The 15,499-nt window shown below is 34.7% G+C and overlaps 2 non-coding genes across 2 annotated transcripts; one reads left to right on the top strand and one right to left on the bottom strand.

Annotated features, from left to right (window-relative positions):
• Positions 1 to 6,449: 6,449 nt before the first annotated feature.
• Positions 6,450 to 6,556, bottom strand: LOC128032708 (small nucleolar RNA R71). The gene has a single exon (XR_008188987.1). It is a non-coding gene; the product is annotated as a small nucleolar RNA R71 (small nucleolar RNA).
• Positions 6,557 to 14,970: 8,414 nt separating this feature from the next.
• Positions 14,971 to 15,073, top strand: LOC128033030 (small nucleolar RNA R71). Its single transcript, XR_008189370.1, has one exon. It is a non-coding gene; the product is annotated as a small nucleolar RNA R71 (small nucleolar RNA).
• Positions 15,074 to 15,499: the final 426 nt, after the last annotated feature.

Below are 15,499 nucleotides of genomic sequence, written 5' to 3' on the forward strand. Positions count from 1 at the left end.
TGAGTGAGGTAAACTTCAACTTCCTACAAGACATTTCTACTGATTCGTTAGATTTCAATGTTTTCAATCTCAACGATAAAGTATGGGAAGATTTCTAGTCAAAATGGAAACAAATTGCTGGTTTCTTCATTCCTAACTCTCCCAAAATAGAGGGTGAAGAGAGCCCTGAGAAGCTCAATGACTCAAAGCAAACTCCAAGGGAAGTGGGGGAAACAGAGGAGGTCCCCGTAGGAGAGAAGGTTCTCATTGAATCCACTAAGCATCATGTTGAAGGAGAGGACTAAATCTCTTTTTATTTTATCTTTTCCTTTTCTTTTTCATTCCATGTAATGTCCTTTTATTCATTTTAATGAATTGATCCTTTACCCTTCTTTTTTTCATTCTTCATCATCATTATTTATCTTCATTAAACTCTTGTTAATACATTTATCACGTAATGGAATAATTTCAACATAATTAAGGAACTTTATTAGGTTTGATGTATTATGCCTGCAAAGCTCCTTCACTTTTTCTCAGTCCAAGAACTGAGAAATCCTAAACTACTTATCCCGAACCTGATTTGTTTAACCAGATCTAGATCTTGGGTGTTACCACACTTATACAGACAAATCCTAAACTACTTATCCAAATTTCAATCAACTACAACTTACTGAATTGCAAAACTTCTAACTTGAATACAAATGCATGTTTAAGAAGTAAATACAATTACAACACAAGGTGACCAAATTACAACGTTATTTAATTAGAAATCCTAATCTGTTACAGACGCCCCAAAGTATGGAATTCTCAAACAAATCAGTCATCGAATACACCACTAAGCTCTCTATCTATGTATAATATCATGGCGCATACTCATAATCAACCTGAAACAAAAATATAAACTCATGTAAGCTCATAAGAGCTTAGTGAGAAAAATGTCCTTTACTTGCATAATGCTTGCACATTGTTACTGAAGATTAATTGTGACTTTCTTATTATTCTAGTCTTTCAACTTGTACGAATACATTTCTCAAAATTTCATTCTTTATTATCTAGGGATATCATGCCTTACTCTGAACTCATTACTTACCCATCAACAGCTACGATACGTCACTCACCTCTTTCAATCTAGTCCTTCATAAGTCTTTACCCATTTCTTTTATAGAGGTCCATACGACCGAAACACCATTACTCTTGTATACGTAACTTTAACCCACCATTTCACCATAATTCATGTTTGATCACATATACATATAATAGGTGCCTTCCTTTATATATACAATTAGAAAAATCCTTATTCTGAATACATTTCTTTTATATGTACCCATCACCACTTCTACATATCATCACTTCATTATTCACAGTTGAATCATAGCCCATAAAGATACTATGCCTTTCTGATCTTTCTAATCACTTACAAGCCATACTGAACGCGCCAAAATGGTTTTAATACAGGATCTGCTATGAGAGTCATCCCTTTAGAGTATGATACGTCTAAAACATATAGGTTTTTCAAGCACCTTTTTAATTATAATCTATGGAAATTTCGAGTATATGGACAACTAATTGAGTCATTTTAGTTCATATTTAAACATTGAGCATAATTTTAGTGAAGTATGTAATTTTAGGAAATTTAGTATTAATTTTACATAATTTTAATATTTTATGCTACATGTTAAATTTTACTCAATTTGCTATATTTGGACCACCAAATTAATTCATGTGGAAGTCAATAAGAACACACATGCATGTGATGCAAAAAAAACCCACTTCATGTGGATGGCTAAAGGATGAATTGGGCTCAGAAATATTACTTTAATCCAGCTTAGGGATGGTTGCTAAAGAGAATTAAGTTGCTTCTTAATTGGGTCAACAAAATCTTCCAATAAGGGGAAAAGAAGCCCAAATTCAGCAAGCCATCAAGAGCAGCCCAAATTAGATTTGGGATAATTAAATTGAAGGCACTCACCCTTGTGAAAAAATCACAAGTCAGCCCCTAACTTGAGCCTTGATTGTCGTCAACCCATGCCATGAATCAATGGAGAACCGATCATCAAATCAAATAACCACCAACCTCCCATCCCAGATTTCATGGTTGGCCAAGCAAGGGAGCAATCGAAAGGACCCCCAAGCTATTTTTAGCAAACTCTCATGCCACTCCTCTATTATAAATACCACCATTCATCTCCCATTTCAATTATCCCACATATCCCTCAACTCTCATCTTTCTCTCATCCTTTTATCCTCTCTTCCACACATAAGCCCTCCATTTCCCCACTTCCCTTTAGCTAGCATTTCCCTTGAGAAAAACTCTCTTAGCCAACCACCTTGAGGAGTAGTTTGCGAAGGAGCAATCACGAGAATTAGAGGAAGCCACCACGATCGATCTTCAAAGAATCACCGAAATCATCAAGAGTTCCTTCTTCTTTATTCTTTATTTTTGTTCTTAGTTATTCAAATATGTTTGCAAATTTTTTAATTTTTTTTCCATTAACAATGATGAATTAAATTTTTTTTAGCTGGAATGATGGCAATAAATTGATAAAATTTATTTGATTTATGTTTATGATGTTCTGTGCCTCAGTTGTTCATGCTTCCAATTAAAATCATTTATGTATTTCATGCATTAAAATATTTTTGAATACATTAGAATTAGTTAATCAATCCTTACAATATGGAATTTAATGGACATGATAATTGAAAGGTGCTTGCTTAATTTAGATCCCGATCTAATCAACTTAAAGGTTCATAGTAACTCGGGAGAGATCTATTACCTTGCATAACTTTAGGTTTGTGTGATTAAATTGTTTCAAATTTGATCCGTCCCTGTTACTTCACATAAATTCTAAAGAATCCTTAGTAAAATATGGACATAGAAATATACATGTTTTTCTAAGTATAAGATTTCGAAAAAACTTATATTAGATTCCAAGTTAATGAATGATCGAGTTGCCATGGAATTTTTTCGAAATGTTGTTAAATATGATGAGAATGAATTGAGTCAAGTGTTGTAATTATTCTAGTTTATTCATGTTATTGTTGTTAAACTTGTGAAATTGCTGCTAAACCATCACCTTGCATTTTATTTCATCTCATTTGCATTTAGGTTAATTTGCATCTAGTTAATTAATTATTAACATCTATCATCCCAAATTATTGTGTTTCTTTACCAACTTGTGAATAGTAATTTTACAATTATTGATTTAAATACAGTCCCTGTGGAGACGATAACTCTTTTACTTACTTATTACTTAATAAAAGTTGTGTACACTTGCACATTCTGTCGTGAACCAAGTTTTGGCGCCGTTGCCGAGGACTATTGCCTTAATCATTTTTTGTGAAACTATTCTTTGCAATTTGGTTTTATTTTATTTTATTTTATTTTTAACTTGTAATTGTTTTATTAATTGTTTTGTGATTTTCTTTTGTTATCTTATAATTTGGTTCGATTTTATGTTCTCTTTTTTACTTTAATAGTTTTCAGGTGAACATGGATCCTCTACAACATGTTTGTAACAACCTGTTTTTTAGTGGTGTCAGAAACTGTGGTTTCGGGGCCACAAATCCAACAAATGAATCTGTAAACTTTATTATTTAATATTTACGAGTCAAATATAGTGTTATAATAAATTTTGATTTGATAATTTATGTTATTTGATCGAATAATTAGGTTCAAGTTGGTAAATCCTTAAAGTCAAGTGGGTTAAGAAAATGAGGTATCGGACCTTATTTCTATAAACTGAAGCCAATATTTACAAAGTGTTATTAAGGTCATATTAAATTTTGGATAAGAAATTTTAACATTTAGGTAGTTAATTAATTAAAAGGACTAAATCATAAAAGGTGCAAAAGTTGGTTTCCATTAGTCAAATTGACTAAAAAGCTTTAAAAGATAAACTAATAGACTTGAATGGTAATTATACCATATTTAAAATTAGTGGATATTCATAGATAGGTTGCATGGTAAATTTTATGAATTTTAAAGGTTAAAATAGTAAATAGGTAAATAGTAATTAATGTAAAAGATGACAAAATGTATCATCTTCTAAAATGCTTCTTCTCCACCTCCACCGAATTTGAAGATGGAAAACCACTATTTTTCTTGGCATTAAGCTTCGGCCAAGGCTGATTTCTTTTGCATGGTAAGATTTTGAACCCTGTTTTTAGTAATTTTTATGTTTTTGAGCTCGTATTAGCTTAATCGAGCTAACCCGGGGGTCAAATTGTAAAATTGTTAAAGGTTTAAGGATTTTCCATGAATGATTTTGAGGTGTTTTTTATTTTAATAGATGGATTTTTAAAGTTAGTATCTAAATATAAGTATTTTTTAAGTGATTTTGAATTTAGGGATTAAATTGTTTAAATTGTAAAATTCAAGGAAATAATTTGAATTTGTTAAAGATGTGGGCTATTTTAGACCCCTAGGAAATCGACTAACATGAGTTATCTTTTAAAATGGTAAATTTGCAAGTTATAGTTCTAAAGACTAAATTGAATAAAAGGTAAAACAATGGGGTGGTTTTGTAAATTTCCAATTAATAAGGGTTATAAGTTAAATTAATTATTTTAAGGTATTAAATGAATTAATTGAGTGAAACGTTATTATTTATATCACAAAATGAACCAAACGAATCAAAATCGAGGAAAAGCTATGTGTTGGATTAGTCGTCAACTTCATTGTTACAACTGTATTTGTCGATGTAAGTTCGTTCAAGGATGGAAATTATTATCTTTTCCATTTTTGATGAATTTAAATAGTTATTTATGTTATGTTAAAATTAATTAATAAATATGTGATAAATTGTTATTATAGTTCAAATAGAGGAATTAGTCAAATTAAATTATATAAGAGCTAATACTAATGTTATTTTCTAGTTAATGGAATTGTATGATGTATGGGAAAAGGAAATTTGGTCTTTGATTAAATGAGTTTTCTGGTGGTTGATTAATTCGATGCAATTGGTAAGTTTAAGTTTTTTTTATATGAGCTTACTAAGCATTAGTTTCATATATAGTCGTTTTCTTTGCTTTGTAGATCATCAGAAAGCTCGAACGGTTGGAATCTTTGTTGGAGCACAATCACACTATCCATCGATCCACTTGGTAGCTTTTGAATATATTGAAATGGTTATAAGTGGAATGTATAGGGTTGTGTGTTATTTTGGTATGATTTGAATGTAATAAGGTTTTAAGTGTTGTTTTGGTTATGTCTTTTGATGAAGACTTGTAAGTGATGTATATTCATATGAGATGATAGTAGTTATGCATACTCTCATGTAAGTAGAAAGAAGAAGGTTGTTTGATATGTTTGTGATATGGTCATTTGGTATGCATAAGGTATGCTAAGTGATGGAAATTATATTGTTGAATAGGTTCAACGTTGATTGTAATTGTGGTACCTATTGTTGGTACATTGGTTACAACATATATAATGGCTGATTTGGTTGATTTTAAGCAAGCTTGTAATGAGTTTGGGTCTTATGAATGCTTGTGGAAATGGTGTCTATTGATGTGTAAGTTTTGGTTGACTTTAGCTTGTTTAAAGGGTTAATTTGGAAGCACACAGCTTGGGACATGAGTTGTCACACGGACGTCTGCCACACACGGTCACCCCACATGGCCGTGTGTGCTTTGTTAGTTTTGGTGCAGGTTTCACACGGTCTGAGACACGGGCTGAGACACAGTCGTGTGTCTCAAGTCAGTAGGTTACATTGGCTAGCACACGGCCTGCGAAATGGTCGAGTCAGCCAAGCTAGTCAATTGCATGGTCTATGACATAGGTTGGGACACAGCAATGTGTCCCTACTTCGAATGCTCACATGGTCTGAGCTGTGTCACATGGCCTAGCCAACGGCCGTGTGACCATTATTTCCAAATTTTTAACTTTTTCCTAAAATTCACGTTTTGATTCATTTTTTATCCCTGATTACTTTCAAACTAATTTAGGGCTTTGTAAACCTGAATTAAGGCTCATGTGAATATTTATTCTATGAATTGATATATATTTATAAATTAATGTTTTGAATTAAGATAAATTGTTCTGTTTGATTCTGTAACACTTTGATCCTTAATTCGGCAACAGAAACGGGATATGGGTGTTACAATGTTCAAGGAGGAGCATTTGCTTATAATGCTCACAATTCGATCATGGTTGTCGATGACAGAAACTGTTTCATTCGATAATATGTCATTCCTCTTTTTAACAAGCTCAATCTGAGTATTGTCAGACCCAAAATTAAGGCATTGCAATTCGAACTAAAGCCAGTTATGTTCCAAATGTTGCAAAATATGGGTCAATTTAGTAGGATGCCTACTGAAGATCCACATCTTCACCCTCGCTTGTTCATGGAAGTAAGTGACTCATTCAAATTAGTCAGGGTGACCAATGATGCCTTAAGACTGAGATTATTTTCATACTCCTCAAGAGATAGAGCACGAGCATGAAATAGTTCCCTCCATCTCTGACTGCAAAGTTCCTAAATAAAATCACTTCACTTCAGCACCTTGACGAAGAATCTTTATAAGAGGCATGGGAGCGGGTCAAGGATTTATTACAGAAGTGTCCTCACTATGGCATTCCTTATTGCATTTAAATGTAGACTTTCTATAGTGGTCTCAACATTCATACTAGAACGACAGTGGATGCTTCGAAAAATGGAGCCTTCCTTTCTAAGTCTTACAATGAGGCTTACGAGATTATTGAAAGAATTGCCAATAATAACTATCAATGTTCAACCAACCGAGCAGCCTTAGGAAGACGAGTAGAAGGAGTACATGAAGTTGATACCCTCACTTCACTTGAAGCTTAGGCATCTTCTATATCCTCAATAATTAAAAATTTTACTACTAACGATCTTAATAATGTTGTAGCCCAGCCACACAGTCAATTTGAAAATGTTTCTTATGTATACTGTGGAGATGGACACTCATTTGAAAATTGCCCATCAAACCCAGCGTCCTTTTATTATATGGGAAATCATAATCAAAACAGTAGTCGGCTAGGATGACAGTCCAACTTCTGTAACCCTTTATGGCAAAACCATCCAAATTTCTCATGGAGTAACCAAGGAGTAAGTCCTAACAACATTTACATGCATACTAGACCGAATCAACCACCAAGGTTCACTTAGCAAGTTCATAAACCATCGTAAGTTGAATCTTCCAATAGTTTGGAGAACTATTTGAAAGCATACATGGTGAAGAATGATTGATGGTCACTAAACTAACTATGATTACGACAAAGGCAAGCACCTATTGAACAATAGTATAGTTATGGTGGGTAGGGAATATCGTATCCACGAGGACTAAAAGTACTAGTACTTACCATTTTTCTACTATTTAGCTGATAAATTAGGATGATTGTTTTTAATCTAAATTTACTAATATAATTTAACTAAGAATGCAACAGAAAATGAAATAGGAAATAATTGAAGATAACAAAAGAGAAAGACAATACCCAGGAAAGAATCCCCCCAGACTTCACTTATTATTCTGAATCTTAATTAAAAGATTTATTCACTTGTGTTTTGATCCGTAGAAATCCCTAAATTATGTTAATATCTCTTTCGAGAGTAAGAAAAACTGACTCTAAGTTGATTAATTGAAATCTCTTTCTAATTAAAACCCCTATCGTCACATTAACTCGATCTATGGATTCCCCTATTAGATTTGACTCTAATTCGGTAGATTAATGTCGTCCTATTTCTAATTTTGCATGCAACTCCACTCAATTATGTTAGATCTACTCTTAAACTGGGAGTTTTGCCCCACTGAAATAAGCACATTAAACATGAATTAATATAGCAAAAATATTAAAACACAAAATAAGTAATAAGATTCATCATAGGTTTCATCTTCCCTCATACATAATTGAGAAAAAGAATCAAGTATTTATCATGTAAATCAGAAATCAAATAATAAGATTCATCATAGGTTTCATCTTCCCTAGGTATCTAGGGAATTTAGTTCATAAAACTAAATAAAAACATCTCAAAGTCAAAAAAACCACAAGATATAAAGAAATTCAATAAAACTTGAAAAGAAGTTAAAATGAAATCTTCAATCTTGAAAGAGATACACTTATGAGTTGGCTCCGATAGTGTTCTTCGAGTGATTTCTTCAATCTTCTTTACATGTTCCCTTAGATCTTCTTCTAATTGATATTTATAGACTTTAGAATGCTCAGAAAGCCTAAAAATTGGGTTTTTTCGCGTATTTGGGAAACAGTGTGCGATATCGACATGAGCTGGCACATAGGTATAGGGCCAGCCCGTGTGGAAATGCCCAGGTTGTATGGATCTTAGAAATAGCTCTATTCGTCTGATTTTGGCTCCTTTTTTGCTCCTTTCGCTCCCAAATGCTCTTCTAAGTATAGAAACATGAATTTAAAGGATTAAGAGCATCAAATTCACTAATTTACATCATTAATCATCCAAAAATGCATTAAGAATGGGATTAAAATATGTTACTTTTATAGCTTATCGAATATCCCCACACTTAAGCATTTGCTTGTCCTCAAGCAAAATCCTCAACTCATAATTAAAGTTAATCTTTCTCAACTCGTAATTCTCATCAATGATGTTTCGTCATAATTCACAAATAATCATACATTGATAATTCAACTAAAAGAGCACAAAAAATTCAAACAATCCAAGTCGAACATTTTTAACGCATGAAAACATAAGTATTTCCCCTTATCTAATTAATTATCTTTAATTCAAAATCGACAAGAATCAACATCCTCACTAAATATTCACTTAAATCACTCAAAGTATTTAAGGTTCAAGAATAAGCACTCAATAGTCAAACATGAAAGTCATTACCATAGACTTGCATGAAAATCAAATCTCCACCACTATAAAATAAGATGATACACAAATCAAAAGGTGTTTAAGAGGTTGTAATGGGGCTTAGGTTAAAGGTGTGGAGAAAGGCTGAAAAAGATGGTTAAAATCGAGATTGAATTGATACATTACCAAACTAGAAAAATAAACAAATGTTGAATTAAAAACAATTAAATCAATCGAAAATTGTTCAAAAATAACATGAGCTTCTTCTTAAAATATGAATTTAATTGTTCAAGCTTAATTATCATAGAACTAAATTATATTCAATAGATATGTATTTTTTATACTTTTTTTTAAATAAGAAATAATTCAACAAATTAAACAAAAGGCTTAATTTGGCAATTAACCAAATCAAATCTCGATAAAAAAGGAGTCAATAAAATAGGAAAAATTCTTAATGGGCAAAAAATGAGTTATGGGTTAACATTAATGGGTAAATCAAGAAACGTTGTGTTAGGCTCAAAGGGGTTCACTAAGGGTTAATTATGTAGGTAGGCTTTTTATGGGATAAGTGGGTTAAAACCTAAGTGTCTTTATCATCTCAGTATATCAAACCAAAAGTGTGGTCTTGACATGCATAACCGAGGCAAGTTCTAGAATAAAAAATCAAATTGACACATTCATAACCAATAATGAAATGAGCAAGAAAAATGTATTATCTAAAGGCTCAAAATCTTACAAAAAATTATGGTTTTTATGTCAAACTTGTAAATTTAAAACTTCAAGGTAATACCTCAATTCAGGGAAACAACCTAAAATTTTTAATTGAGAAAATAAACTTATCATGCTTGATTTTCTCATGTCTTAAAGTTTAAAACAACCGATGCACAAATATCTACGAATTTAATTCAAAACACATCAATAAAAATCACAAATCGATAAAAAATCATTCTAACAGAAGTATGAGAAAATTACTTAAGCACAAGACATAATTCAGGGATTTTCTGATAATTATATAAATAACCTCCCCACACTTAAGATGTATATTGTCTTCAATGTACGAACATATATAATCACAGTATAAACAGAATATCATAAGAGAGGGAGAAAACTAAAACTGGCCTGAATGTTGGATGAAATCCCTAGAATAGTGAAAAGTTGAATTGTAGTTATATCTAAATATAGCTCATGATTCCAAGCAAACTAATAAGAAAATAAACACAAATAGTGAAGAAGATTAAGTGATTAAAACTTGATTAGAAAAAACCATAAAAATAAAAATGTAGTTCAAAAGATAAACACGAAATAAGTCTAAGAAAATAACAATAAACATAAAAATAAAAATAAAATAAAATAAAACAAATAGACTTAATGGTCCTCATCATCAGAAGCGTCGGTGTCATGAGTCATCAGTGCTGAGGAAGAGATATGGAGATGCTGATAGATCTGCTGCAATATTGCGTCAGTATTGTCGAATCTCTGAAAGCAGTGTTGCTCGAAGCGAGTGAACTATTCGGAGAGGTCTGCCAAAGTAGAAGCAGAAGAAACAGGACGGTGACTCGAAGGTGGAGGATGGGTGGGTCCTCGTGATGGAAAGGGACACTATCAGTGAAGTCCTCGGATTCATTCTGAAAGTTGGAATGAACTAATCGGTACTGAGGAGGATATAGTCCACGAAGCCACTCGATCATTCTCATATGGTTCATGCTCGATATCCCCTGTGGGGACATCTGGCCAGCGAGTGTAAGCGTAGAGGACTGCTCTAGTGTGTCGAGGAGACTGAGGTGTCGAGCTAGTCTAGTCATATAAGGGCATAAACAAATAGGACCCTTCTTGTTGCGGTCTGCCTGATGGTGGAAACCGAGGGCGATGGAGTAAGCTAAATTAAAAATATGCCCAGTGGTCATACTCCATAAAAAATAGGCATCGGTAGTACTGACGACTCCGGTGCTCTCTCTCCTACTAGTCAAAGTATAAGCTAAAAGGGCATGAGTATACCGTAAAGCCAGAGGGAGAAAAGTCGGCTTCGTGTGACTCGTGTCATAAGGTGTCATACTCGCCTTAAGATCAGTCCAACAACTAGATAGTGAGTAGTGGATGTGCCGATGTAGGTGGAAGAAGTTCTCGACACTCATAAACTCCCCAGTGTATAGTCCTAAAGCAGAGTCGAACTCAGGGAGACTCATATGGCGCACCAAGCCACCGAGTCTGAAAGTGATGGTACCCAACTCATCATGAGTCATCATTACCTGCTGGAGAGTGAATGTATACTAGAACTCTAAATTTAACTCCATGTATGTGGGATCGATGATAGAGAAGAACTAGTCCCACGGGGCTATGGCAAGAAAAGCACGAACAAGATCAGCTAACTAGATCTGTTCTAAAGCAACCCAATCAATACATCGGCCTAAGCCGAGTGGTCGCACTCGAAGTAGTTGAAATAAGTCCTCTTGGGGACCCACTGAAAATTGGACATAAGGGTGGTGGGCCTCGGCGGAGGTGCTCGAGGAGGAGGTCACGCCAGGTGTCTTCCACTTTTTCGAAGCAGGGATGGCGACCTTGGACTTGCTACGAGTGTTGGTCATGGTGTGGTTGAATTAAAATAATTCACTATCAGAAAATAAAATAAAATACGCATCACTAAATGAATAAAGAAGTTGAGAAACAGTCGTGTAAATTAAAATACGACACTAAGAATCATCCTAAGATGCGTAGCAACATTCAAACAGCTGAAAATAGAGAATTGACTCCTAAAAAACTATTTATTAAAATAAATTATGTAAAAATAATAATGAATAAAAAGACGAAATGAAATGGAAACCTAAAACGACAATAAACTAATGAAATTCCAGTAATAAGAAAAATAAAATCACATACTATTGAGAAGAATAGAAAGTTTGAAATACCGAATTAGGATACTAAGAACAATAATAATATTAAAAGAATAAGCGAGCAAATAATTTAATATAATAAACCAAGGAAGAACAATAACTATCATAATAATCTAAAACAGTAACAAAAAGAATAAGTAACAAATGATTTAATAAAAATTAAAAGAAAAACAGTAAACAAGTATAACCAGAAAAGAAAAATAAAATGACTAATAACAATAATAAAAAATAAAAAATAAAGAAAAATAATATAACTAATAATAATAGATAAGAAATAAATAAATAAATAAAATAAACTAGGCAAACAGTGGTGGGGGTGCCAGAATAAACGGCGATGAGCCGACGAGGGCGAGGCGGTCGACAGGCGTGCGGTGGGTGGAGTGAGGGAGAAATAGAAGAAGAGAAAAAGAAAGAAGAAGAGGGGTCGGGTTCAATGAAGGAAGGAGAAGGCCGTGGGAGGGAAGGTCGGTTGGGGCTAGCTCGTGCATGGTTCGAATGGAAGAGGAAAGGGAAAACAAGGAGAAGGGTAAGGGTGGAGACGGTGGAACAAATGACGACGGTGGCCGGAGGGGAGTGGAGTTGGGTCAAGGGAAGTCGGCGGCTAGGGTTGAAGAGGGGAGGAAGAAGACAAACTTAGAAAAAATAAGTTAGGGTTTGCTTTAAAAAGGGTGACACGGTTGTGTTTAGGCTCGTGTTAGGCCACACGCCCCTGTGAGGTGTTTTCAGCACGTGTGCATTTTAAAAATACAACCCCAGTATTTACACAACTGTGTCGCACGGCCGTGTGCAACCTCCTTCGCTTCTCCTATACCCATGTAACAGCCCACGCGCCCGTGTGGCTCTATCGTGTCATGCACACGGTCGTGTGCCTTGACTGTGTAACTATCTGGCTTGATTTTAAAATGAAAAAAAATTAGCTCCAAGTTTCACACGGCCTAGGACACGCCCGTGTGTCCAGACCGTGTGGTCCCCATAGCCGTGTCACACGCCCGTGTGGACTATTTTTGGCCATGTAACAGTCGAATTTTAAAAAAATTAAGTCTCAGGATCCACGCGGACAAGGACACGCCCGTGTGTCTAGGCCGTGTGGGTCATATGGCCATATCACCAGGCTGTGCAACTCACTGTCGAACCCCTTTTTACGGGTGTGTCCCAGGCCGTATGGGTTTAAATTTTTTTTTAATTTTTAAAATTGATTAATTTTAAAAATATCATGAAATAAAATTAAGAAAATTAGCAGTGTTAACACTCAGGTTGCCTCCCGAGAAGCGATTGTTTAAAGTCTAAGCTCGACTTACCTCGCATTCGCGCGGTCATGGTGGTTCACGGAGTCGAAACTCCTCTTTCTCATTATCAATTTTATTATCAACATAAGGTTTAAGTCAAGTGCTATTTACCATGTACCGAATTCAGAATGAGTTACCTCTATTAAACCATATGGAAAGACATTTAGTACCGTAAAGGGATTTGATCCGTTTGCATTAATCTCTGAAGTGGCAATTCGAGGATTCGTTTTATCAAGTAGTACCTTGTCTCCAACCTTAAATTTATTTGTTCCATCCACTTGCTCATCGTGGCGGTGCTTTTGCTTTGCATCGTGTATTCTCAGTTTCTCCTTGACATGTGTCCTTCATTCGTCTAGTTCATCGATCTTTAACATTCGTTTTTCATGAGGCGTTCTGTTTCTATCACATGGACTAGAACGTGGCTCCATTACGTTTTTTCGAGGGGTTTCCTGCAAAGAAGTTTGAGCCACAAGGTTACTCATATTAACAGAACTCGTATAATTATCTCGATCACTAGATGTCGTAACAGAATCATGAGCTTGGAGTGTAATCGTGTCATCACTTATACGAAGTATTAATTCACCTATACCAACATCAATAGTAGTTTTGGCAGTTGCTAAAAAGGGTCATCCTAAAATGAAAGGTATGTCACTATCATTATCCATGTCTAAAACAACAAAATCAACTGAAAATATGAATTTATCAATTTTCACAAGTACATCTTCAATAATACCCCTAGGAAATCTAATAGTTCTATCTGCTAATCAAATAATCATCCTAGTTTGTTTGGGTTTCCCAAGACCTAATTGTTTAAACATTTTATAGGGCATGACATTATTACTAGCCCCTAATTCAGCCAAAGCATTATTAATATTTAAAATACCAATTAAACAAGGATTAGTAAAACTCCCTGGATCTTTCAATTTGTTGGGTAGTTTATTTTGCAAAATGGCTGAGCACACTGCATTTAGCTCCACAGGTGACGAATCATCTAACTTCCGTTTGGTCGTCAAAAGCTCCTTTAAAAATTTAACGGAATTGGGCATCTGCAAAAGAGTTTCAATAAACAGTAAGTTAATATGTAACCTTTTCAGTAGTTTAAGAAATTTACCAAATTATTCGTTCGTGTGGTCTTTCTTCGTCGCCTTAGGATATGACACTCAAGGTTTATAATCTTTACTAACCGGTTTTTGTTCATTCTGGCTTACCTCGACCTTACCGTTACTTGCCACAACTTCTTGCCTTAGTTCTGATTCAGATTCAACTAACCCTTCTTCATCACGAATAGTAATTTCATGAAGCCGTTCTTCTAGGTTAGTTTCAGAGTTGCTAAGTAAGCTACCTTGTGGTCGTTTTGAAATCAAATTTGCAAGTTGATCGATTTGGTTCTCGAGCCTTTAAGTCAACACCTGTTGATTTTTAAGCGATGTTTCGGTGTTTTCGAAGTAGATTTCTAACACCGAGATAAACTTCGTCAACATCTCCTTAAGGTTTGGCTTCTTCTCTTACTGGTAAAGTTGTTGTTGGAAGCCTGGAGAGGGTTGTGCTCTTTGATTTCCTTGACCACCCAAAGAGAAATTGGAATGGTTCCTCCAACCTACATTATAGGTGTTACTGTAAGGATTATTCTGAGGCCTAGAATTATTACCCATATAGTTGATTTCTTCTTTCTCTGTGCTAGAACTATAGGGTAAGTATTCTGGGTTATTCATTCCTCCTCTATTCGTATCGCACTACATCACCAGATTTACCTACGTAGAACCATATAAACCATCAATTTTTTTATTTAAAATTTCTACCTGATTCGATAACATGGTGACCGCATCTAAGTGAAAAACATCGGCTGCTTTCATCGGCTTTGTCCTCATGACTTGCCACTGATAATTATTCAGTGCCATCTTCTCTATAAACTCATAAGTCACTTCAAGTGTTTTATTGTTCAGAGTACCACTGACTGCTGCATCGATTAACTGTCTAGTTGATGGATTCAAACCGTTGTAGAAGGTATGAACCTGTAGCCATAAAGGTAACCCATGGTGAAGGCACCGTCTCAGTAAGTCCTTATACCTCTCCCATGTATCATATAGGGTCTCTAAGACAATCTGAATGAAGAGATATCATTCCTCAACTTAGTTGTCTTAGCCGGTGGGAAGTACTTCAGTAGGAATTTCTCGGTCATTTGATCCCATGTAATGATAGAACCTCGTGGTAAAGAATTCAACCACTGCTTAGCTTTGTTCCTCAATGAGAAGGGAAACAACCGTAGGCGAATGGCGTCGTCAGAAATGCTATTTATCTTGAAAGTATCACAGACTTCCATAAATTAGCCAAATGAGTATTTGGATCTTTGTCTTTCAAACCATTGAACTAAACATATTTTTGTACCATCTGAATAGTGTTCGAATTTAGTTCAAAATTATTCGTAGCAATAGTGGGTCTCACAATACTCGATTCAGCCCCAGTTATGGTGGGCTTGGCATAATCGTACATAGTACGAGGAGCAGGATTTGGATTTGCAGGATTCACAACAACAGCAGGAGGTAGCTAATTATTCTGA

This window comes from Gossypium raimondii, chromosome 1 (genome assembly GCF_025698545.1).
Source record: "Gossypium raimondii isolate GPD5lz chromosome 1, ASM2569854v1, whole genome shotgun sequence".
NCBI classification, from domain to species: domain Eukaryota; kingdom Viridiplantae; phylum Streptophyta; class Magnoliopsida; order Malvales; family Malvaceae; genus Gossypium; species Gossypium raimondii.